At 40.9% G+C, this 24,520-nt stretch overlaps 2 pseudogenes; both read left to right on the forward strand.

Moving 5' to 3' along the window:
• The first annotated feature begins 464 nt into the window (after window positions 1-464).
• On the forward strand, window positions 465-2,077 carry LOC147480746 (AUGMIN subunit 6 pseudogene; annotated as a pseudogene).
• A 5,703-nt stretch (window positions 2,078-7,780) lies between these two features.
• LOC147480747 (uncharacterized) lies at window positions 7,781-10,298 on the forward strand (annotated as a pseudogene).
• Window positions 10,299-24,520: the final 14,222 nt, after the last annotated feature.

The following is a 24,520-nucleotide window of genomic DNA, read 5'->3' on the forward strand; positions in this document are numbered from 1 at the left end:
TTTTATAATATTCTTGTCCGGGTAATTTTATCTTCACGAGATAACTCGAAGTGATTTGTTTTTCACGGAATTATCGCAATCTCAACAAATGCCGATTCTTCACTGCCCTAACACCGGTTCGTTGATTGAATAGTTAAATGACCAACGAGGGATCCTTTGGGTGACAACCGACTTGTGAGAACTTGATCGAGTGCTCATTGCGTGTTCGCCTAGTAGTTGTCGATTCACGAAAACCGATGGCAATTCAAAGACTCTTATGTTTCGCTCATGTTTGTTTTTCAAAGACACATTAGAGTTAGCATAATTTTAGTGGAGTGAATCTTATTGGTTTCCTCCTCAAGTTTGGTAGTCAAGATTCAAGGGGTATTTGTGACGGAAGATTTAAACTTAAATTCTACAACTTAGAATAGTCGTTTGATGGAGTGAATAGAATTCTAATTGGGATTTTACGCCAAATATTTGTGATGGAAGTTGGATCATTGTGCATAGTGTGGGGTTATGTGGAGACACGCATCAAGCAATAATGTGTTGTGACATTTTCTTTTCACAAATATAGATTGGAGACAATCCGAGTAATATTGATAGCTCCATTGGTACCGCAAATTTAGAAGCTACTTGACATATCATTCTCTAATTACGAGGTTTGATAATCTTTCACTTAACGGCATAAAACCGCCTCGTGACCAAGGCCGATAGCACTTGAAAGGAGAAAGTTTCTTAAAAATGCAGACACAAACCGTAAGAAGACAAGCTATGTGGTCAAACTTGGCTCACGCGAAAATGACAAATGAGTTTCGTGGTCTTTGTCGTAAGGCCTACTTGCAACAAGAGCTAGAAAAGCTTCAAGACTTACTTAAACAAAGCAAAGATGGATGGTGAGCTATGGGATGATCGTGTATCCAGCTCCTCGTGTCAAATTCACATTTGGTTTCCAAAGGCTGACTTCGCTTGGAGTCCTTGTTAGCTCGAAAAAGTCAACATGAAGTTTTAGCTTCGTGTCCTATTGAAGATTTGATAGCTCATCGTGAACATAGATATCGGATCTCCGGGTCGGCGTTGCTTTCAGCTATGGATCAAAGCTCTTAGATTCCTTATACGATGTATTATCTATACAGACCGGTAATATGGCTTCAACACAAGTCGATGATAGAGAGTCAACAGATAGTTCATTTATCAATGCAAATAGAGAAAAACATCATAGTTCAGATACAACTCATTTGCAAGTAAGTGATGATATTCTTTCTCGAAAGTGGATGATCGAAGTGGAAGAGTCCATCCCACGCTTGACATAGCCGAAGTTCTCGGTATTTGGACACGCTTTTACAACGTATTCATAAACAGTCACCGCAGGCGGGCGGCGGCTAATAATGGAGAGGGGCCAAAGCTTCTACGACGTGCACATGACGCCGGGTACTAGCGGCCATGCCAAGTCTCTAGCTTCAAATTCCTTTGCGAACATCGACAACATTTAGCTAGCATACAGGTGCTAATTAATCAATGAAGGATTCTCGCTCCAAAGATTAGAGAAATCAATATCAGAGCTTACTGCAGAAGTAAACACTATATCCTCCACTCTTCCTCCCATGGCCAAATACCAGGGAAGATCTACTTCGCCTATACAGGCTCAAAGTAGTGGGCGGATGGCGGAAACTGGCATTGACGAGGTCTCTGAGGTGACTTCAAAATTGTCAACTGTCCAGCTTGAGAAGGTTTCAGCTTCTCCTGCGTTGAAGCTCCCGCAATTATTCAGTTTAACTCCTAACTCTTCTGGAAAAGGTTCAAACACTCAAAAGCGACACACTGCAATTTTACAAGTCAATCCGGTTGAGAGTGTGGCTGAAGGAAAGTCTGTTGACCTGCCTATATCAAATAATAATGTTGATAATCTACAAGGGAGTGATAGCTCTTATGTCCATAACTTGAGGAGATCAGTCCGAAGTCGCTCTCAACTGCAGCCTTCTTGCGACATGGATTCATCAAGAGACAATCATTCCTATGATGGCTCAAACATTTCTTTGTACCTTTTTGGGGACTGGATTATCCGGTGCCGAATCCCCACCAAGGTGCTTGGAATTAAGAGCAAGCGACTCTTTCTCCTCTCGATGATACCGCTACTTCGAGCGGTGCTTTCGATGGTCCTCCGCTGGGAAACTATGATGAAATAGGAGTATGTTGATCGACATGGATTCACTCCCCAAGTACACAAGCCCGGATAATGGATTTCGTTCAAGAAGGGGGTTCAAAATATGCAGCTTCGGCTTGCCGAGGGATCAGTTTATGGTATGAATGAAGCTCGGACCAAGTCTTCTCGCCTCCTTTGCTAATGGATACCTCGCCATGGAGGATTCTTATGAAGACTTGCTTGCCCCATTATCCAAACCGATACGGCTTTGATGGAGGCCGAGAAAAGAGTATTGATTAAATCCAATCCGTTATTTTCGCAGAGCTTAATCGAACGATCGATTCGAGATAGAGTGCACGCTTAACTCACATGATTCATTGAGCGACTCAAGCAATCAGATTGGGAGCTAGAGTGAACTGTTATCGCTTCTCTCCCAATTGTGCAGTTGGGAACCTTAATCCATTCGCCGTAAATCATTTATTTTCCCTCAATTTTTGTATGTTTTTTGTTTGCTCTTACATGTTCTATATTCAATTGTTGTAGACTGAATCAGAGCCAATTGTCGATGGAGCTGCATATGTAAGACACTAGCAGCTTAGGATATGGGTTCCCACATCCCAAAACATGACAATCGCTTACTTCCTCCAAAGAAAAACAGCCTTCATACCGGGCTATGAGCATATTAAGGCCCCGCAATGATCGTATTATCCGGACCTTACCCATACCGCAATGGAAGCTCCATAACACCTTGAACTCACAAGGTCAAGTGCAGTTACCACAGCCACACACCGGTGCCTACACTTCTTGGAAAAGGGTAATACTGGTTTTCTGTTTCTTTGTTTTTGGCTTTTCACTCATTTTTTACCAATCAACACAGTAAAAGAAACAAACATTTAGGAATCTCTTTTTTCACTTTTTATTTTCTGCCACCAATTTATTGGACGTGCTATCCAAAGAGTAATTATAAAGATTTTAACTCGATCAATACTTTAACTTTTAAGTTTGTGGGAGCCACAGAAAGTTATGCTCATCTATCTTACTGCTTTTATATCTAATTGCATTAAGTTTATTCAAATTCAATGGCTATAGTAAAAGGTGGTGACATCATTAGTAGAATGGATATGACTCGTGAGTCTGCAGTGAGGCTTTCTGGGAGCAATCATGAACTTCAATCGCCCAAATAAGCCATCTGGAAGGCTACTATATGTACAGGTTTATGTTTTAGGGATAAATGCTATATTTTCGGATGGTTCTCTTTTACGGGGAAGGTGGGCTTAGGTTATTTGAAATTGTTGTTAGTTTGTCACTTGCTTATATGAGAACTTCGCACCTTTTAGTATTGTAAAGGAGTCACTAGCTCACTGCTCTAAACTCCGCCAATGAAACTTTTTGGCTTTATGTTAACTTGGATTACCAATTATCAGCACCATAGTTCCACAAACAACACCATAATTATGGAGAAGAAAATCAATCAAATGTGAAGGAATAAGTACACGCGAGTCTTAAGAAGTTAGCTGTAGAGGATCTAAATGTTGTCAATAATCAATAGTCTTACCACATTACTGATAGCTAAATCTCTTGCTTGATTATTACATGTGCGGCAGAACTGGCTAAAAAATAATCGTTCAATCATTTGAATTATCTAGGCTCTAGTGTTGCAGTGCATGAAACAATTTCCATTATGCAGCCTTCCCAATTTGTTAAAGTTTTACACAATTGTATTGTTTGTAGACTCATATAGAAGAAGTGTGATAGGTATTTTATGTTTAATTTCTAAATCTGTGTCTGGTCATGTATATTTCAAAATTTTGATTTTGTGATGCATCTTTTCTCTGTGTTAGAGCAAAGCAATGGCGTGATGGAGATTGGATGTGCACAAACTGCAGCAACCACAACTATGCATCACGGTCGCAGCGGTCTGATAGGTATGTGTCCGTTCTTCTCTATTTGTCCTCTGGGTCTCTACAACTAAGTTACTCTGTCATTTCTCCATGACTCCATGATTATCTGAGGTTTTGTCAAGGGAAAATGTCTGCCTCTAGCAAAGTTGAATGTTACGTGTTGTTCTCTCAAACTCATAGACGAATCTCTACTAACTTATATATGATATGTAAGGGCTGCGTTTGGTAAGCCGAGGACAAAACTTATGGTCTTTTGTCGCTCGTGTTTCTGAAAAAGGAAAACCCCCGCTTCTAAATTTTCTTAAAATGCTCCAATAAAGCATACACACAAATTTCATGCCACGTGGTGAAAATATATACTTCTCCATCCTCGATAAACTCGCCATGAATATGGCGGATGAAGTTATGGCGGCGTAAAAATATTGGCCGACTGAAAAAAAATACATTGAGATTTCAAAGAAATCTTTTTACTTTTCCAATCAAAGTCAAGCTAAACTTCCGTTCAAGATCAACCTCTGGATTTACCATCAATATCACATCATGTTCGTGATTGTGCCCGACCGAGCCATAGTTTTGTATGTTTTGCGCTTTCTAAGTATGTGTTCTTTTCGAAATATTTATTCCTAAATCTTTTTGGTTCCGTCCCAGTTCCCTCGATTACAATAACAATTTAGAATTAGGTAGTAGCTGATTGTTTAATGCATTCCACTCTGCAGGTGTAAGACTGAGAAAGATGCGGTCAATCAATCTGTTAGTGTTGTGCTTTGACTCATCCAGATAACAAATTTAGAACTGAAGGAGACATACACGCAAGATGAACTTGACGCTGTTCGACTCGATATTATTTAGTTCATCCAGGAAAATGGGGTGTTTCAAATGGGTTTAAATGAAGATGAGTTTTAGCTATGTTCGGACCCCTCCAGTTTAATTTATGAAAAGGAATTTGAAGTTTGTTTTCTTAGTGCACTCAAAAAATTAATGGAAGTTTTTTTTTTATTATTATTATCTTTTTTTGCAATGTTTGATAGTTTATTGTACATTTTGAAATTTGTTGGGAAGATGGAAATGTTGTATGTAGGCAGGTATGTGTAAATTTTGTTATGCAGTTCGGTTTTAAGTGGAAGACTGTTTACTAGCATTATTATTAAAATATATATATATATATATATATATATATATATATATATATATATACCACGGTTTGGCATAAACCGTAGTGTTTAGTATAACTATATACCACGGTATTATAACACATACACTAACATAAACCACGGTTTCAATAGCTTATATGCCACGGTTCTGTTGACAATCGTGGTATATAATGGGCATACAAAACCACGGTTCTTTGAAAACCGTGGGTATCCGTTAAAACATATATACCACAGTTTTGCTATTATTATATACCACACCACCTATTGTCACGGTTGTATAACAGTGGTAAATATATTTATACCACACTTAAAAACAGTGGTATAAGTGTCATTCTGTAGTAGTGAATTACTTGCTCAACTCTTTCTTTTACAACTGAATCATCATAGTTAAACAACTCTACCAACCTTAGGAGGTTAGACAAACACAATTGCAATAATAAACAACTTCAAATACTTGTTTTTTTTTTCGTTAAACTAAATACTTTCGATAAACAACTTCAAATACTTATGCTTAATAAACAGTAGCATATATCCAAATTTTAAAGTTGCAATAGCTTAATATTTGGGTTTCGTTAACACATTTGCCATAAAATGGGCATTCTAGGTTGAAACAAAGACAGAGGCTTTAGAGATTTCGCTTCAGATCTGGATTTTTTTTTTTTTGCAAAGGATAATTTATATTAAGCAAAAGAAACGGTTACAATGAAAGAATCATTAGAACTGGAGGCACTATTGTGCAAGTCTCCTCATTACATTGTTAAGGTGCGAATCTAAAATAGGTTGTGTTTTGGTCTTCGAGCTTTGATATGAAATCTGCTCTATAGTTCCACCATTACTTGAAGCCTTTAAGAAGAGACGCCCCCATTCTAGCGCATGCATCTGCTAAGAAGTTGACTTCTCTCCAAGTTGAGGAGATGAGGAGCCACTGCCATTTTCTTTCGAACCCTCTCCCATGCTCCCTTTCTGGAAAATTCTAATCACACGTCGAAGATGAATGATATAGCACGACACATAAGAAACTCCTTGTGTTCAGTCACTCCCTTCTGCGAAAGAGACTGAACTGTTTGAAATCGAAAATGCCCCAAACCTCATTTCCAATAAATGGAGGGAAGTGGAGACAATAAGATGATGGATGATGATGTAGATGAGGTAAAATAAGAAGAAACAAAGAATTGAGGAAAAGAAACCGAAGAAATCAAGAAAGGGAACTAAGGAAAAAGAAATGGCTATGAACTAAAGGGAAAAGGGAAGAAGAAATCACCGCCATAGATGTATATAGGGGGGGCACGTGTGGGCCGGTCGCATCCATTGAGATTAGAAAAACTCCACTACTACATAACTAATTGCCTTGAAAAATCTTCAAACTATAAGGACTTGCCCCACACACATACACATTTTTTACAAACTTCCACTACCGTACCCCAAAATTTTCACAACTATAGTGAGATTATAATAAATAAATAAAAATAGTATGAAAAAAAAAAACTAATAAAAAATATTCCAATAAGCCAACATTTTTTTTTGCTTAGCTTCTCTTTTTGCCCTTACAAAATTATCATTTATTATTTATTTTGAGTCTAAAACCATTAAAGATGGACAAATGTGTCTTTGAATGTTTGATGAGTTTATGAGACTAAAACAAATAGTCAAAGGCCCAAAGCATAACCGATGAATTTGTATAATTATAATAACCCATAACAAACCCCTAAACTCTCTTTCCTTTCTTTCACTCTTAATTCTTGAACAAACGAACCCAAAAAAAAAACAAAACAAAAAAAAAAAACTTGGTGCTGCCACGCCGTTGTTCACGTTTTCTTCTCCACGCCGCACCTCTTGTGCCGCACCTCACTCCACTCCACCGCCGTCTCCTTCCACCAACACTAACTTGGTGCTGCCACCGCCACCGCCACCGCCACCACCAATCCTCCACCATCTCCACTTATCCAAAACCCAATCCACCATCTCCACCGGTTTTAAACCCTTCTTCCCGATCGCTGGCACCTCACCGCCACCACCAGTCCTTCACCTCACTATCACCACAACCACCAAACCAAAATCCCAACCCGACGGTGCAGCACCACACGCTGCCCTCCCCGTGCACCACCCACTCGCCACCACTTCATCCACCAAATTGAAACCCGACCCGCAACACCACACGCTGCCCTCCCAACGTGCACCACTTGCTCGCCACCACTTCTTCATCCAACATATTAAAACCCAACCCCCACCAGCCACCATCATTACTGTTACTGTTACCACCAGCCACCGTCACCACCATCATTACTCATTACTGTCACAAAAAAAAACAACAAAACAAAGCTTTCCGTAGAACTATCACTCATCACCGTCAGCATCTTTGCCATAGCACTGTCACATACTCCATCGCCAATAATGGCAACAAAGCATTAATCGACCGGTGGTTGGTGTTTAGAATTTTTGTTGGCTGGAACAGCATTTGGTTTTGGATTTGTTTGTTGGACTGGTTTTGGGATTTGTCTGTATTGGGTTCTGTGTGTTGTTATTCGACGGGTTTTTGGGGTATGGGATATGTATAGTTTGGGGTTTGTTTGGTTTGGGATTTGTTTACCTGGCTGCGGGATTTGGCTATGAGAGGGAAGAAAGGTCTCGCCCTCTCAGCTATTTCTTCGGTGGTTTGTGCCCCACCCCCTAAGAAACGTGTCAATTGTCCTTTTCGGGATCGTCATGGATGCACCAATGGAGTGAACGGTAATGGGTTTACTGTTCCCTACATTTTCACACATTTCGATAAACAATATTTGGATTGCCAGTTGAGTATCGATAGGGTACAAGATGAGATTAAGGATGATTGTGAACTGTATTTGTCACTAGAGAACTCCTTAAATTCATTAGACAAATGGATTTGTGGCATTTGTCTTTGCATCCATGCAATTGGGATATCGTGTCGTCATCCAGATGATACCATAGAACCGCCTACTTTGATGGAGAGTGGAGAACCCGCATGTGTTATTGTGGGCATACCACAACCGCCCTCTAAGCCCAACACTACGGACCTTACACTCACGACACACAGGAGTGACAGTGATACCCCTAATCAGCTTGGTGAGGTTTCACATCTTGATGAGACGTTACTTGATAGTGCATTCCGTATACCTTTCCATACTGTGAAATGTATACCACGTGTTTGTCGTTTGGCTTTTTCTGGTGTACTGAAATCTGCTCTCTGGGATATTATGGCTGATCCTGGTTCAGTTATGCCCTGGGTTCGTCTCCTTCTTCTACCGCGCTGTACTCTGCAAGTTTTTCAACCACAGAATCATCAGGAATGTCGTTCTGGTACTAGAAAAAACCTTCAGCAAAAACAGATTCTCCATGCTTTGATGACATGGAATGAGCCTGGTGGGATGTTTCGCCTCTTAGAGTCTGTAATAGAGCCTCCTTCAATCCAGTCAACCAGGAAATCTGTTCCCACTCGTATCGTAAATGTCGTCGATGCTTACGAAAATTGCCGATGGACATTTTGCTTTGCAAACGGTACAAGTGTTATCATCATCGGGGTTGCCCAATATCTGCGAGACGGTACATGCATTAAAGGAGAAACACCGACGCGACAACCACCCTGTGAGACCAACGGTTCTTTTCTTTGAGCCCCCCTTTATTAGTAGAGAGAGACACCTTATTGTCATGTATTAAGTCGTTTCCGAAAGGTACTTCTTGTGGTCGTGATGGTCTCTGTGCTCAACACTTGTTAGATGCCATGAGTGGTGCTGCAGCAGCTATATCGTCTAACTTGTTAGATGCCTTAGCTTCGGTGGTGAATCTGTGGTTACAGGGGCAATGTCCGTAGCCGTTAGCAGAATTCATAGCGAGTGCTCCGCTCACTCCACTTCTTAAGCCGGATAATAGCATTCGTTCGATAGCTGTGGGTATGGTTTGGCGACGTCTTGTTTCCAAAATTGCAATGAAAGGGGTTTCCAAAGGGGTGGTAGGGTATTTATAGGATTTCCAGTATGGGGTCGGTGTCCCTGGTGGAGCAGAGACAATTTTGCATGCTGTTAATCGCATGATATATGCTAACGGTGACAATACATCTCTTTCTATGTTGCTAGTAGATTTTCAGAATGCCTTTAATATGGTGGATCAGACCACTATGTTGAGAGAGGTTCGCATTCGCTGCCCGCTTATTTCCCTTGGGTCGAGTATTTGTATTGTCAGCCTGCAAGATTATACTTAGGGGATGATTACATATGGTCTGCTGCTGGGGTTCAGCAAGGTGATCCTTTGGGTCCCCTTCTCTTTGCACTGGTGTTGCACCCTCTGATTCTATAGATCCAGTCAAGTTGTCAATTATTGCTCCAGGCTTGGTACTTAGATGATGGGACTCTAGTTGGGGATACAGAACAAGTGGCGGCAGCTCTGCGTATCATTCAGGAAGAAGGGCCTTCTTATGGGTTGGTTCTTAATGTGGCCAAGATTGAGATATTTTGGCCATCACTGGATCCGCGTCGTTCCACTCCCAGTCTCTTTCCTTCAGATTTATCCTGTCCTCCGCATGGGGTCAGATTGCTTGGAGGGGCAGTTAGCACTGATTCTTCGTTTGTCATGAGTCTTGCTCATAAGCGTGTCGAAAAGGCTATGACTTCGATGGACCATTTAGCTGCATTGGAGGATCCACAGTGTGAGTTAGCACTTTTACGAGCTTGTGTTGGGCTCTCCAAGTTGGTTTTTGCAGTTCGTACTTGTCCACCACTTTTTTTTAGGGAGGCAGCTAAGACCTTTGATCAGCACATTCGCATGGTTCTGCAGGGCATTATAGTTTCTGATGGTCCTGGCTTCGGTGATTTGCAGTGGCGTTTAGCGACGCTTCCATTGTGCCTTGGTGGGTTAGGTATCTATTGTGCCTCTGATGTCTCTGCTTTTGCTTTTGTGGCCTCCCATTTTCAGACTTCAGAGCTTCAGAACCACATTCTTAGGAGTTGTGGTCCAGTGCCTATGGGTGAGATCCTTGGTGATGCTACCAGTGCATTGCGTCTCTGTCTTCCCGATTTTGACTTTGATTCTCTGGCTGTGAATGTTACCGTCCCCTCAAAAGCACAAAAAGTTTTGGTGGAAGCTTTCTACAGTAAGATTGTTGCTAGTCTTTGAAAGGGAGTTTGAGTTCTCAACTCGTCAGAAAGCAGTCATTGGATGCTTGCAGTCGGAACATGCAAAAGATTTTCTACTTGTTATTCCAATGGAAGGACTGGGACAGCGTATGTCACAGGTGGAGTATCGTGCCATTCTCGTACCGTCTTATGATTCCTCCTTACTCGACGGGGTCTTTGTCCCAGTATGCAAAAAAAAAGTAGATTAGATGCTTTTGGGGACCATGCAGCACATTGTAGACATTTTCCTGGTTTTAAATACAGACATGATCATGTTAGAGACATTTTGTGTGATGCATTTTGGAGGGCTGGGGTACAAGTGAAGAAAGAGGCTCCTGTTAACTTTCTTACTGATCCGAATGAGGGCAGATTGACACTTCGGCCTGCGAATGTATTCATATACAGTTGGTCTGAGGGGAGACATGCATGTGTTGATGTAACCGACGCCTCTCCGTTAGTAGGGCTTGGGAATGGAGTCTTTGAGGTGGGAGAAGCAGCTAAAAGAGCATCGACAGGGAAGATGGAGAAGCATGAGGAAGCTTGCACGACTAACCAGCATTGTTTCATTCCATTTAGTTTCGACACTTTCGGTTTCTTGGAACAACAGGCTGTTGAGCTTCTCAAGAGACTTCAGAAAGTTATGGACAGTAACGTTATGACAGTTGGGTCTAACGAGTTTGTTTTTAGAAGAATAATAGGATTTGCTATTCAGAAAGGACTTGCGGCGCAGCTTGTTGCACGCTTGTCCTAATTATTTGTAAAATTCCTCATCAGTATCAATAAAATTTCCACTTAAATAAATAAAAAAAAACAAAAAAAAAATTCAGAAAGGACTTGCGACACAGCTTGTTGCACGTTTGTCCTAATTATTTGTAAAACTCGTTACCATTATCAATAAAATTTTCACTTAAAAAAAATAACTTTTTACTTTCAATGTTAATCTTTTATAGTTTTCTCCACATGATAGTAGACTTATAGCATTATAGGAAGTTAACAATTTGTTGAATTGTTGTAGATTTGTAGACTAGAATATGTAGATATATAGACATATAGTAAAAGTGTAAGATAGAGAGTATCAATTAATGATTTAAGTGCTTAAGTAGTTAATTTCATCAGTCAATATAATATGAAATTCTTGGTAGTCAACGCACTCTAGTTTTGTGAATTGAAATAAATGCATAATTTTGTTTTTTTTTTCGATAATAAAAGGATTATATTTGACAATTCAAAACAACTCGGCGATCAATATACCGCATAATTTTGTTGATCTTTATTGTTCAGACATTTTTTTTTGAAAGCGGGAGGGGGTTGTGAGCACATAATCTCGCACCCCATGGCTTAGAATTCTGGTTTCGCCCCTGATCACCGTTGCCTCTTGGTCGGCTGCGTTGACTTGGCGGTTTCTGATATGGTTGAGATGGTGGAGCATATTGTCTATTGAAGTGCTTCTCCATGTCACCGGCGGAAGAGAGTCTACAATGACAATCTTTGGCTTCACATGCATATGGGTAGGAGGATTTGTGCACTGTCACCATGTGTTGTTGCCAACCTGAAGTAAGTTTAAAATGTTTTGATGGTTTAGGAAATTTGTTTTTCTAAAATCAAGCTTACTTAGTCCTAAAAATAATTTTCATAAATAATTGTGATCATCAGAAGGGTGATTGAAGTATTGAACAATATTGGTATTAGAGTTCTGAATCCCCAAAATTGCTTCTTCTCTTGTTTTCTTCTTCTCCTTCCTCTTTATCATCCTTGCCTACCACACCACCTACACAGCTTCTCGGAATCCCTTTCCTTTGTCGTCTCCTCCTCCACCATGTCTCACCCCACTACCAACTATTACTCCATCCTCCCTAAGCACCACACTGCCCCCACCCCCTCCATCCACCACCACCACCACCACAATGGAGGTTCATGTCGATCAGTTTGAGCTCAGCAAAACCAACAAGATCAAAATAATTGTTGTAGTAGCTTTCTTAATGATGGTGGCGATATTGATTTGCCTTTTGGGTCGTTAATTAGCTTCTTCCTCCAGCCAGCATGTAACTGGGTGTTTAGTTGATAGCTTGGTCATCAAGATAATAGTTTGCAGTAGGATAATTGATGCGGAATAAACAAGATTTAGAAGAAAAGATGCGGAGATCTTCAAAAAGGGAGGATTGATTTAAGGAGGAAGAAGGTTGAACAGAAGAATTGTAGAAGTTGAGGGAGAAAAGTATATTAGGTTTTGGAGATTTGATAGTTTGATAATTGATAATTGAATGAATGAACTAAACTACAATGACCTCTTTATATAGATAAGCCATACTTGATTAATAAGGAAACTAGACTTCTAAATCTAACCTAGACTTCTAAAGCTAATTAAACTTTAAATAGAAAATACTAAATATTCCAAATTCTTAATAAGTAATTATTCTAAATTCAAAACAATAATATTAGCAACTAAAAGATTGTATCCTATGCTTGATGTCCTGCATCAAGCTCCCCTTCTTGAAAAGAACACGACCTCGTGTAAATGTCCGGAATATGAGTATCTTCCTCACCATGAAATTGAAAGATGTCTTGGACGTTGAATGTGTTGGAGATGCTAAAGGTAGAAAGAAGATCAATCACATATGCATTGCCATTGATTTTGTGTAGCACCTTGAAAGGACCATACTTCTTCATCTTTGTCTTGTTATAAGTTCCAGTAGGATATCTTTCCTTGTGCAAATGAACCATTACATAATCACCTTCCTTGAAATGACGGTGCTTGTCAGCATCTTCCTTGTATCTAGCATTGGAAGCTTCAAGCTTTTGATGAACTTCAGCATGCATTTGTGAAGTTTCCTCTAGCATATGATCAACTGAAATATTAGACCCTGGAGCTTTGGGTAACACCACTAAATCAAGAACGTGATTAGGAACCTTAGAATAAACAATTTGAAAAGGAGCCTTGCCAGTGGAACGATTTACGGAAGTATTGTAAGCAAACTCCATTTGAGGCAGAAGAAGGTCCCATTGTCTTGGTTTTTCACCACAAGTAGCACGAATCAAATTTCCTAAAGATCTATTAACAACCTCTGTCTGCCCATCAGTTTGGGGATGAGATGTGATGCTAAATTTCATTGAAGTATTTAGCCTCATCCATAAGGTTTTCCATAAGTAACTCATGAACTTGACATCACGATCAGAAACAATGGATTTTGGTATTCCATGAAGACGAACAATCTCTTTAAAGAAGAGAAAAGCAATATGAGAAGCGTCAGAAGTCTTCTTACATAGAACAAAGTGTGCCATCTTAGAATATCGATCAACAACTACCATAACAGAGTCAATACCACGTTGAGTACGAGGAAGTCCCAAAACAAAATCCATTGATAAATCAACCCAAGAAGCAGCTGGAATAGACAATGAAGTGTAAAGATCAGTATTATGAGAATGTCCCTTTGATTGCTGGCAAACAAAACATCTTCTAACAAACTTGTCAACATCCTTTTTTAAAGATGGCCAGTAGTAACGTTCTTCAAACAAAGTAATGGTTTTGTCATGACCAAAGTGTCCACCAAGACCACCTGCATGCAGCTCACAAACAATATGGTCATGTAAAGAACCTTACTGAGGAATACATAAACGATTACCCTTAAAGAGAAAGTCATCTTGTATAAGGAAATCATCGGTGCCAGATTGCATATTAGAGCATTTTTGCCACATAGGTTGAAAGTCTCCATCATTGACATACAAGTCTTTCAAATAGTCAAAAGCAGTGATCTCATTACGAGTTGTAACAAGAAGATGAGCACGGCGGCTTAATGCATCAGCAACATTGTTGAGGTGGCCACTCTTATGCTTAATAGAGAACGTATACTTGTTAATGGTGGAAAGTCAACGATCATGCATGCGATTGATTTTAGAAGAAGACTTCAAAAACTTCAAAGCTTGATGATTTGTGTTGAGAATAAACTCTCTATGAATCAAATAAGTGTGCCATTGTTTAAGAGCTTGGACAATAGCAAACAACTCCAATTCATAAGTCGACCATTTCTTGTGCGCATCAGAATTCTTTGTGCTGTAATAAGCAATAAGATGACCCTCTTGAGAAAGAACAACACCAATACCAAGTATAGAAGCATCACAATCAACCTCAAAAGGATTATCAAAATCTGGTAATGCCCGAACAAGAGCAATACAAAGCTTTTCCTTAAGAAGATTAAAGCTTTTATCAATAGCTTCATTCCATTGAAATCTATCTTGTTTCAGACAATCTGTGAGAGGTACAACAAGATAACTAAAATTGCGAACAAAACGTAGATAGAAGGTAGCTAATCCATGAAAACTTATGACATTTTTTTATAGAAGTTGGAATTGCCAATCACGAATGGCTTTGATCTTAGTATCATCGACAAGGACACCATTATCAGATATCACATAACCCAAGAAAAGTACACGATTTGTTATGAATGCGCACTTTTTCAAGTTTACATATAAGACATTTTCAAGAAGTACTTGCAGAACTTGGCGAATATGAGAAATATGATCATCAATATTGCGACTAAATATCAAAATGTCATCGAAATAAACAATAACAAATTTTCCGAGAAAAGGCTGTAGAACCTGATTCATGAGTCGCATGAAAGTTCTAGGAGCATTAGATAATCCAAATGGCATAACAAGCCACTCATAAAGACCTTCTCTTGTCTTAAAAGTTGTCTTCCATTCATCACCGTGACGAATACGAATAAGATGATAGCCACTACGAAGATCAATCTTAGTAAAAACCACAGAACCAGATAGCATATCAATCATGTCATCAATGTGAGGAATGGGAAACCGATAAGGTATAGTTATGTGGTTCAATGCTTCGCAATCAATATACATACGCCATCCTCCATCCTTCTTAGAAACTAAGAAAGCCATGCAAGCACAAGGACTCTTGCTTGGATGAATCAACCCTTTCTGTAACAAATCTTCAACTTGCCCTTGAAGAATAGTATTTTCACTAGGGCTCAATTGGTAATGAGGAAGATTGGGTATCAAATAAATGTTATGCTTAATATCTCTCATAAGTAGTAAACAATTCGACAACTCATCAGGAAATAAATAACTGAACTCAGATATCAAAGGTTGTACCTTAGGAGGAATTTCCACTGGAGGTTTTGCAGCTTCATGTGCACTAAGAGAATGATGAGTAGATGCTTGCGGATGTAAAGATTTTAGAATAGTAGCAACCAAAGCTTGTGTATGAGCATCACTTTGTGAATGAGCAAGAGTAGAAGATCAAGACAGACGCATTAGAAACTTTGCACCATCCTTACAAAAGGAGTAAGTATTCTCAAAGCCATTATGCACAACACGAGCATCATATTGCCAAGGTCGACTAAGAAGTAAGTGAGTAGCAGTCATAGGCACAACATCACAAACAATAGAGTCAACATAATTGCCAAAAGAAAATTCAACAAGGCATTGATGGGTTACCTTAGAAGAACAATTATCTGTTATCCAACCAATATAATATGGCTTAGGATGGAAAGTAACAGGTAACTGAAGTTTTTCAACCAAAGCGCAAGAAACAAAATTTTCGCTACTACCACTGTCAACAATTAAATTGCAAACATTGTCTTTAATGAAGCACTTAGAGCGGAAAATATTGTACCTTTGTGATGGAGAAGGTTGCACAAGTAACAAAGGACGAAAAATAGCAAGTATGGGATCACCGTCAACTTCATTAATCTCATAAGCTATATCTTGATCGATTTGCTCATTAGAAAAATCATCAACTTGTTCACAATCGAGTTCAGTGTCACGCTCCACATAACCAACAACTTGTTGCTTACGACATTGGGCGGAAGTGTGAGTAGTATCTCCGCACTTATAACAGTGGTCTCCTCTATGTTTAGCATAAGGGTTATTGGATTTAGAAGTTGGGTGGTTGAAAGGTTGGGTTCGGGGTTGGTTGTTGCTGGTATTGTATTGAGGTTGTTGAAAGGTAGGACAAGTAAAGGGAGGAGTGGTAGGATTTGATGGTGGTGTAGGTAAAGGAAGTAAAGGTGGTGAATATTGGTGTGAAGTGGTTTGGTAGGATGGGTGTTGGCGAGAGGAAGATGGAGGTTGGGGTGAATAGTTAAAAGTGTCGGAAGGAGAATTGGTATATGTAAAGGGGTAGGGGAATGTTGTGGTTGTGAATAATAGTAGGATTTGGGTCGGTAAGGTCTAGAATAATTGTTGTTACTGTAAGAAGAACGGTTGGTTTGGAAAGAACTCAAAGTAGCTTCAATTTTTATCGTCGTTTGAATAACATCAACCATAGTACGAATGGGAGTAACCAGTTGATTTTTAACAATCCGATAGAGACTATTAAGAAAACGAGATACCAATTGTGATTCTGTCTCAGTAATTTGATTGCGAGCAAGAAAACCATAAAACTCGGTCAAATACTCTTTAATAGAGCGTGCTCCTTGGTGACAATTTTGTAATTTAGTAAACAACTGTTGCTTATAATCCTTAGGCAAAAATTTCTTGCGAAGAATTCTTTTCATCCTATACCACCTCAAAATTTCAGGTTGACCTTTATGAATTCTTTTCATCCTATACCACCTCAAAATTTCAGGTTGACCTTTATGACGTCTTTCTTCTTTAAAACTAAACCAATAAGCAGCAGCAGCTCCTTTTAACTTATAAGCAACCATCTTAGCTTGCTTATCTTCTGGTATTTCCATAAAATCAAAGAAAGAATCGACTTCGTATTCCCAATCTAAAAATTCTTCAATTTTAAAATTACTTGAAAAAGTAGGGATGTCGGCCTTGAGTTTGTACTCTGAAATAGCGCCATAATTCACTCGATTTACATCTTGGTGGAGACGTTTTTCATCTTCATAACGATGATCAGTATCACCTTCAATATCATCTTTTTCAACTCCAAAAACATCATCATCATTATCATCATCAAAAGATTGTTTTTTGTTTGTGGGAAAAGATGGGGTTTTGGGTGGGTTATTTAGAAACTCGGATTTTTTTTTGTGGAATTTTTTTGGCAATTGGATGTGGTAATGGTGGATTTTGTGTTTTTGGGGTATCTTTAGGGTTGGGGGGAAGATCTTTGTTTGAGGATTCAGTGATTGGTTTACCTGCCATAGCTTCTTTGAACATATTCATGAGTCTCGTCTCCATAGTTTCAAGCTTTGAATCAATGTTCAATTCTAACTTAAGTTTGTTGATATCGTCGTCGATAGTGTCTACTAGTTTTTTTTTCGTAACATATTCACCCATTGAGAGGGAAAAAAAAAATTGGTGGTTTGCAGTAGTGGTGGTAGTGAATCGCTTTCTAGATTAGAATCTAAAAAATGGGGCTCTTGATACCAATTGATACAGAATAAACGAGATTTAGAAGAAAAAATGCGGAGATCTTCAAAAAGGGAGGATTGATTTAAGGAGGAAGAAGATTGAATAAAAGAATTGTAGAAGTTGAGAGAGAAAAGTATATTAGTTTTAGAGATTTGATAGTTTGATAATTGATAATTGAATGAATGAACTAAACGACAATGATCTCTTTATATAGATAAATCATACTTGATTAATAAGGAAACTAGACTTCTAAATCTAACCTAGACTTCTAAAACTAATTAAACTCTAAATAGAAAATACTAAATATTCCAAATTCTTAATAAGTAATTAGTCTAAATTCAAAACAATAATATTAGCAACTAAAAGATTGTATCATATGATTAAATGCTTAAAGATTGTATCCTATGTTGTATGCTTGATGTCCTGCATCAATAATAATAGTCAATAGACACAGGGAGGGCCTACCCTTGTTAGCCCAGTAGAATATGTTAAGTATAATTTAACTATATGTTGGTCTATTGTGTGATCGAATTGTGCAAATCGTCCAATGTATGATTCGTCTAAGTTATTGGTTGATTTAGTTCTACATACTTCTAATTTGTTTCCATTGGGATGAAAATTCATTGGGAGGCTCATGACACCCTTCTCTAGTCTGTCATCCGCAAACACACGCAATGCTACTACTTCTCAAAAACTCCCGGCAATCTAGCGAACATATAACATGACCATCCATCGCTGTTTTTCTAAATTGTGATATTTTTAGCTTTCAAAATCACATTCTGCCTAATTAGAAAGCGGTTATCGAAACTAATGAATAAGAATAGAGATGAATGTAACTAATAAAGATAATCAAATTCTTAGTAGAGTCTGCATGCATGATCTGGAACAATATAGGAAATTTAGAGACTTGGGATTTTCGCATTTTTCGATATTTTGAAGTAGACTAGTGGATAAAGAAGTTATTTTAGTTAATGCGGAGTTAAAGAATTATGTCTTCAATGGCTTCACTAGCTAGTCTAGGAAGTGTAGTGAGAGTGAATTCATGTGGTTATTTTGAAGGTAATAATTGTAATAAGTTATTAGTGCTGAGGAATTCGGCTATTAAAGGATGTACTAGTTTTGGTTAGGAATAGATGGAATTGTGTATGGTTACTACTGATTTGATTATGGAAAAGGGGAATTCGGTATCGTTGGATGCTACATTTAGAGGTAGTAAAGATGATGATAGTGATCTTGTACTTAAACCGGCTCATAGGCCTGTTTTGAAACCTAAGGGTGAACAACCAATTGTTAATATGAATCCCAATTAAGGTTTGGACACCAATGAAACTTGATGGGGAAACGGTTATTGAGAAGACGGAGAATGTGGAGGAAAGAAATAAGATGATTGAGTCATTAGGAGAGGTTTTGGAGAACGCAGAGAAATTGGAAAATGCTGCGCCTAAAAAGCCGGAGATAAGTAAAAATGGTGAAGTTGGTAGTAGACCAGGATCTAATAGACGACCAAAGGTAATCCTGTTGCAAGTGTGCAAAAGGTTGTTAAGAAACCTCTTAAGGCTATCAAGAATTCAAGACTGAGAATGAGATTGAGAGAGAATGTCAAGAAAGAGCAGGTTGAGAAAGTAGACACTCGACCTCGTGCCCCTCTTAGACTGCCTCAACCCCCTCCAAAAGTTCAACCAACATTGCTAGGAAGGGCTGCGGTAGCTCCAGCTCCTCAGCTCCACCAGTTAAAAGGGCTGTTATCTTGAAAAACATTGGGGCAGCTCCGCGGCCGCCCAGTTGATAGTGAGGCAGGACCGAGTTTAAAGTCCAAAGAGCGGAAGCAAATCCTGATTGACAAGTTTGCGTCCAAGAAAACAGTGGTTGATCTTTGAGGCATTTTGACTCACATGTGAGTTTTTGAATGGAGAGAATTAGAGAAAGGAAAGCTAGGCACGAGAATACACAACTTTTTCTTTAACAAAAATGTTATCCACATGGGAAATGTAAGTTGGGAAGGGAATTCTACTTCAGTCCATATCAAAAATATTAGATACACATGTTTGGCCAACACACAAAGTTACGATACCTTACCTGATCCATTATTAAAAGTTTAGAACTGAATATAATCGCTTAGGAAGAGAAAAGTGTAAGAATGTTCTTGTAGTAGGAACAACAACGTCAGAGGAACATTTGGCGCTAGCTTGGAATTTTGTTTCTTAAGAAAAATAAAAACAAAAACTATGTTTTAATCCTCAAAAAATGGCATGTACTGGTTAAGTGTGTTGTCCAGAATTACAACCTATAAACTCCTATCTCTCTCATTTCTTTTCTTTTTCCTTCTTCTCATCTCTCTCCTCCTTTTATATACCTCCTAACCGCCCTCTCTCTTTAACCGCTCCCATCTTCTCTAACCGTTCTTCTTTCTGATTCCTCCATGTCCCATCCTCTCCGCCCACTGTCTCCTCGGAGATCGATGTCTTGGCATCTTGTGCTCAACCTCTTTCTTTCCCTATCCAACATCTCCCTCAAATCATAGTAACTCCCCGATCTTCTCACACTTCCGGATTCATGCGGCCTTCACATTATTAAAGCGGACTATGCCCCGTGCTTTCGTTAAATTCTTTTCCGTTATGTTGCTTCCGGCCGAACACACCCGATTCGTCTTAGTAGTCATGTATTAGGTTTTGCATCATGTCGGTTTCGAGTCAGCACCTCCTACCGCCAGATCCATTAGATCTAGTTCTCCACTCCTCGGATCCAAAGTCTTATTGTTGAGAGATGGAGTCCGCGAGTTCCTCGATTAGACTCCCCAACCTATCCTTCCACGCCCCGGGAGATCGTTCAAACTCCTCTCCCCCCTTCCCACTACCCACGACCCAACTTGGCTCGCGGTCAAGGCTTTTACGGTATCCCAGCACGGCGATTTTTGGAGCATGTGCCCGGGGTTACTCACTTCCTCACTTGGTCAAACCTCGGCCAGCCTTGTCGCCACCTCGTAGGGTAAATCGTGGCGGTCTTCGGTTTCCTCGTCCTTATTAGATGTAGAAGTTTGCAACCATTTCAATATCCCATGTCGGGGGTATTGGCAACTTCCCCGGCGTGTTATGTCGCCAACTTCTATAACAAAACCAACTCCCCACCATCCAACTCGGCGACATGATCTCCCACTATTAAAAAAAGAGTACCAAATTGGTGGTATAGGCTACCAATCCTTTCGTAGTAGCCGTCAAAAAAGTCCTTTGTTCTCAACATCACTTCTTCTGGACAAAGTGTGGCACCACTATCCATTTGTATGTGTCCGGGAGCTTCTGTCCTTGACACTCAAGTATCTCTCGAGACATTTACATTTTCTCTCGGCGGTAAGTATGGACCGTATCCTATTTTTTTTTATGTATTCTCATCGCTCCCCGATGTTCTTTGCATGGGCATGGGTTGGAGACCGGACTCACAAAAACAACTATATTTTGATGTCAGTTTGCCATCTTCCGAATCTCCAGCTGACACGGGAAGTGTCGATGTAAGTTCTAAGGTATCGATCCGGAGAAAGGCACTCCTTCTTACGGACCCGTCTCTCAAAGACTTTGGCAAATTACCAAGGCCCGCTTCTACCGTCTACCTCCTCCCAAAGAAAGGTTGCCGAGGGCTTCCCCGGACAAGAAGGGGATATACCAAGAAGATTTCCCATTCCAAAGGCTGCCGCCAAAACGGGTTTCAAAGCCACTCAACAATAATCTCAACGCCCTAAAACCTTTCTAAGCGGCACCCACCGGTGCCTCGGCCCTTACTCTTCCATCGCTGATTGGGAGGGCGATTTTCAAAATTTCTTTGGTCTACTCCCCCACCGTCCCAACTATGGATGCCACCAAGTTGAAATTGTATTACGATGTGAAGCCGAAGAAGAGGCGAATCGATTCAGCGGCCAAGAGCCGCCCGACCAAGAAGCGAATGGTGGGCGGGAACCTCCTCTACCCCACGTATCTGCGCCCGGTATTGCCAAGACCCTGAAAGCTTCACAAATGCGTCGAGCAAAGAAACCCCGATCGCTCCCCGAGGTTTGGCGCCCTGAATTCAAAGCTAGGGATCCGGTCACCACCGCGACTTCGACTCTCACGCATAGCTTATTTGCGATCGGTTGCCACTCGTTCTTCAGCCCCATCTACCTGCGTGACCAAGCCTATGGCGACTCACGGGACCTTTCGCTGCCCATTTCTGGCGCCATCTATACCGGCTGGGAGAAGGTATGTCTTAGCCCCCTATTATCTTGGTATCTTTTTGGATAAGATACTTAACGTCTCCTTTATTGTATAGGAGCACGGATGTAGGCTTTCGTAATCCGGTGGTCGACCCGATTACCACTACCGGAAACCCCTTGAAGCGGAAGGAAAATTCATGGGCCGAAGGCTGGAAAATACGATATGGCGAGCTGCCCGAAAGATCAGCGATAATAATACGCCCTCGCCGCTCTTAAATCCCACAAGCTTCAGCATCGGAGGAGGCCTTCAATCAACAATTGTCTGAGCTGCGGCCAAGATGGAGAAATACGAAGACAGCCATACGGCCCAAAGCGGCCGAGCAATCGGCTGAAGGTTCGTCCGTCGTTCCGTGTTTTGGGCTGAAAAGAAGATAGCCGAGTTCGATTCGGCTGTCACTCGGCGATCTCACCTTCTTCCGGGAGACTCCTCCCTAAGCCTCTTCGGCCCCTGTTCCTGAGGTTGGACCTTCAACGGCCTCTTCGCCGCCCCCTGCGGGTGATCTCAACACTGGCTCCGTGGTAGAAGACGCGGTGGTGGTAATATCTGAAGGTTCTCCTCATAAAGACGTAGCTAGGAATCCCACTTTACAAGACGCTGCTGCTGAACATTAAACTAGAGATTGTTTCTTTGTGTTTGCTTAGCCCTGGCCATATTTTGTTCTCACTCATTTTGTATGTCTACTTTATGTCCCGTATTTTTGGGTGATCCTAGCGGGCTCACACTTATGTTTTCATTTTAACCATCCAGCTCGCGGTAGTTTCTTCTTTTTTATTTCGTGGCACCGTGTTTGAACCATGCTATACAACCGTTTTCACCCCTCGTTTCAATTGCCCTAACTTAAACTCTCGTTACATGAAGATCCTTGGGGGCAGCTCAGTTTGCCCCCATGTTGGATACGAACCTCGTTGTCTGCGAAGGGCTCCGCCCCCCCCGATATCTCAGATGGGCTCCTGATTGAGGGCAGCTTAATTTGCCCCCAAGTCAGATTTGGACCTCTTTGTCCGCGAAGGGCTCCACCCCCCCGCTATCTTAGATGGGCTCCTGATTGAGGGCAACTCAATTTGCCCCCAAGTCAGATTTGGACCTCTGTGTTCGCGAAGGGCTCCGCCCCGCTATCTCTCCCGTGGCCATTGAAACCGTATCAAGCAACTCGGTTGCCCCCCAGTTAAAGTGGGACCTCATCATCCATGGGCAATTTCTCTACACCCTTGCAATTAACAACGCAGCAAACAAATAGGCAAAATGATACTCTATTCATTGATAAATTTTATACTCTAAACATTATAATAAAATGTCGCTACATCACTAGAGGCGCTGCCTTGGCCATTGATTCCCCACACATTACATGTTGTCACTCATGGAAACTTTTTAACATTATGATGTTCCAAGGCCTCGCTGATATCCTTTTCCCCGAGGCGTCTGCGGCGATATGTTCCTCTCAAACCCCCTTTCTGCCACGGTATAGGGTCCCTCCTAGTTAGGCCCTAACTTTCCGTCCACCTCCTTTCTAGTTAGCGGTGTCACTCTCCTCAAAACGCGATCCCCACCCCAAACTGCCGTTGGCCTCACTCTCTTGTCATATTGTCTTTGCAATCTTCTATGATATTCCTCCAATCGGATCGCGGGCTGTGTCTCTCCTCTCCCCACGAGATTCAAATCCGGTCAATACCATATCATTGATCCCTCCTCCACCGCTCTTGTCGGGTTGTGGCTGCCACCATCTCTACCGGAATCATTTGCTTCTACCCCATATGCCATGGCAAATGGCGACTCATGAGTGGATGTTAAGCGGTGTAGTTGATATGCCCACAACACATGATTTAACTTCGTCCGCCCATGAACCGCTTTTATCCTCCGTTTTTCTTCAGATTATCCATGATTGTCTTGTTGGAGGATTACGCTTCGCCCATTTCATGCCGGGTTATAAGGAGCTGCGAATCCTTGTTTTACTTTGAACGCTGGAGGAATTCTTCGCACCTTCCCACCCGTGAACCGAGTCCCATTATCGGCAATTATGGTATGTGGCAACCCGAACCGGCATATTATATTTTCCCCAAGGAATTTCTTCACTTGTTCCTCTTTGATCTGTTGGAGTGCCACCCCTCTACCCACTTGGTAAAATAATCGATCGCTGCTAGCATATACCTCCGTTTGCCAGCGCCATCGGTAGCGGTCCTACAATATCCGATTACCCACATCATCGAATGGCCAAGGACTATATACCTTGTGCAAAAGGCTCGTGGTGCATGTATCGATGGTGCAAATCTCGGCATTTCTCGCACCTCTTAGCATACTCGTTAAACTTCTCTCTTCAGGTGTGGCCAGAAATACCCACAGGACAACACCCGATCTTGGCTGTCGTTCTTCCGGGAATGGCTCCCACGATCCCCTCGCGAACTTCTGCTAAGATCTCTTTTCACCGACGCGAAGCTAAACATCTCAACAACGGTCGGCGGCGTTCGTCTGGCAGGTCTCCCTTCCATTAAAATGTATCTTTGGGATACTTTGCTCTATTCTCCTTTCGCTCTCATCTATCCTCGATCTCTCCCCCGATAAGAAATTTTTTATGGGCTCTATCCACCACTCTCTTCCCTTCATGGTCCTCCTACCTCGGCATTCCGGAGGTACTTGGCTTGCTTAACACCCTGACCTTAATTGATGCGCC

Source organism: Coptis chinensis, chromosome 8, assembly GCF_015680905.1.
Source record: "Coptis chinensis isolate HL-2020 chromosome 8, ASM1568090v1, whole genome shotgun sequence".
In the NCBI taxonomy this organism is placed as follows: domain Eukaryota; kingdom Viridiplantae; phylum Streptophyta; class Magnoliopsida; order Ranunculales; family Ranunculaceae; genus Coptis; species Coptis chinensis.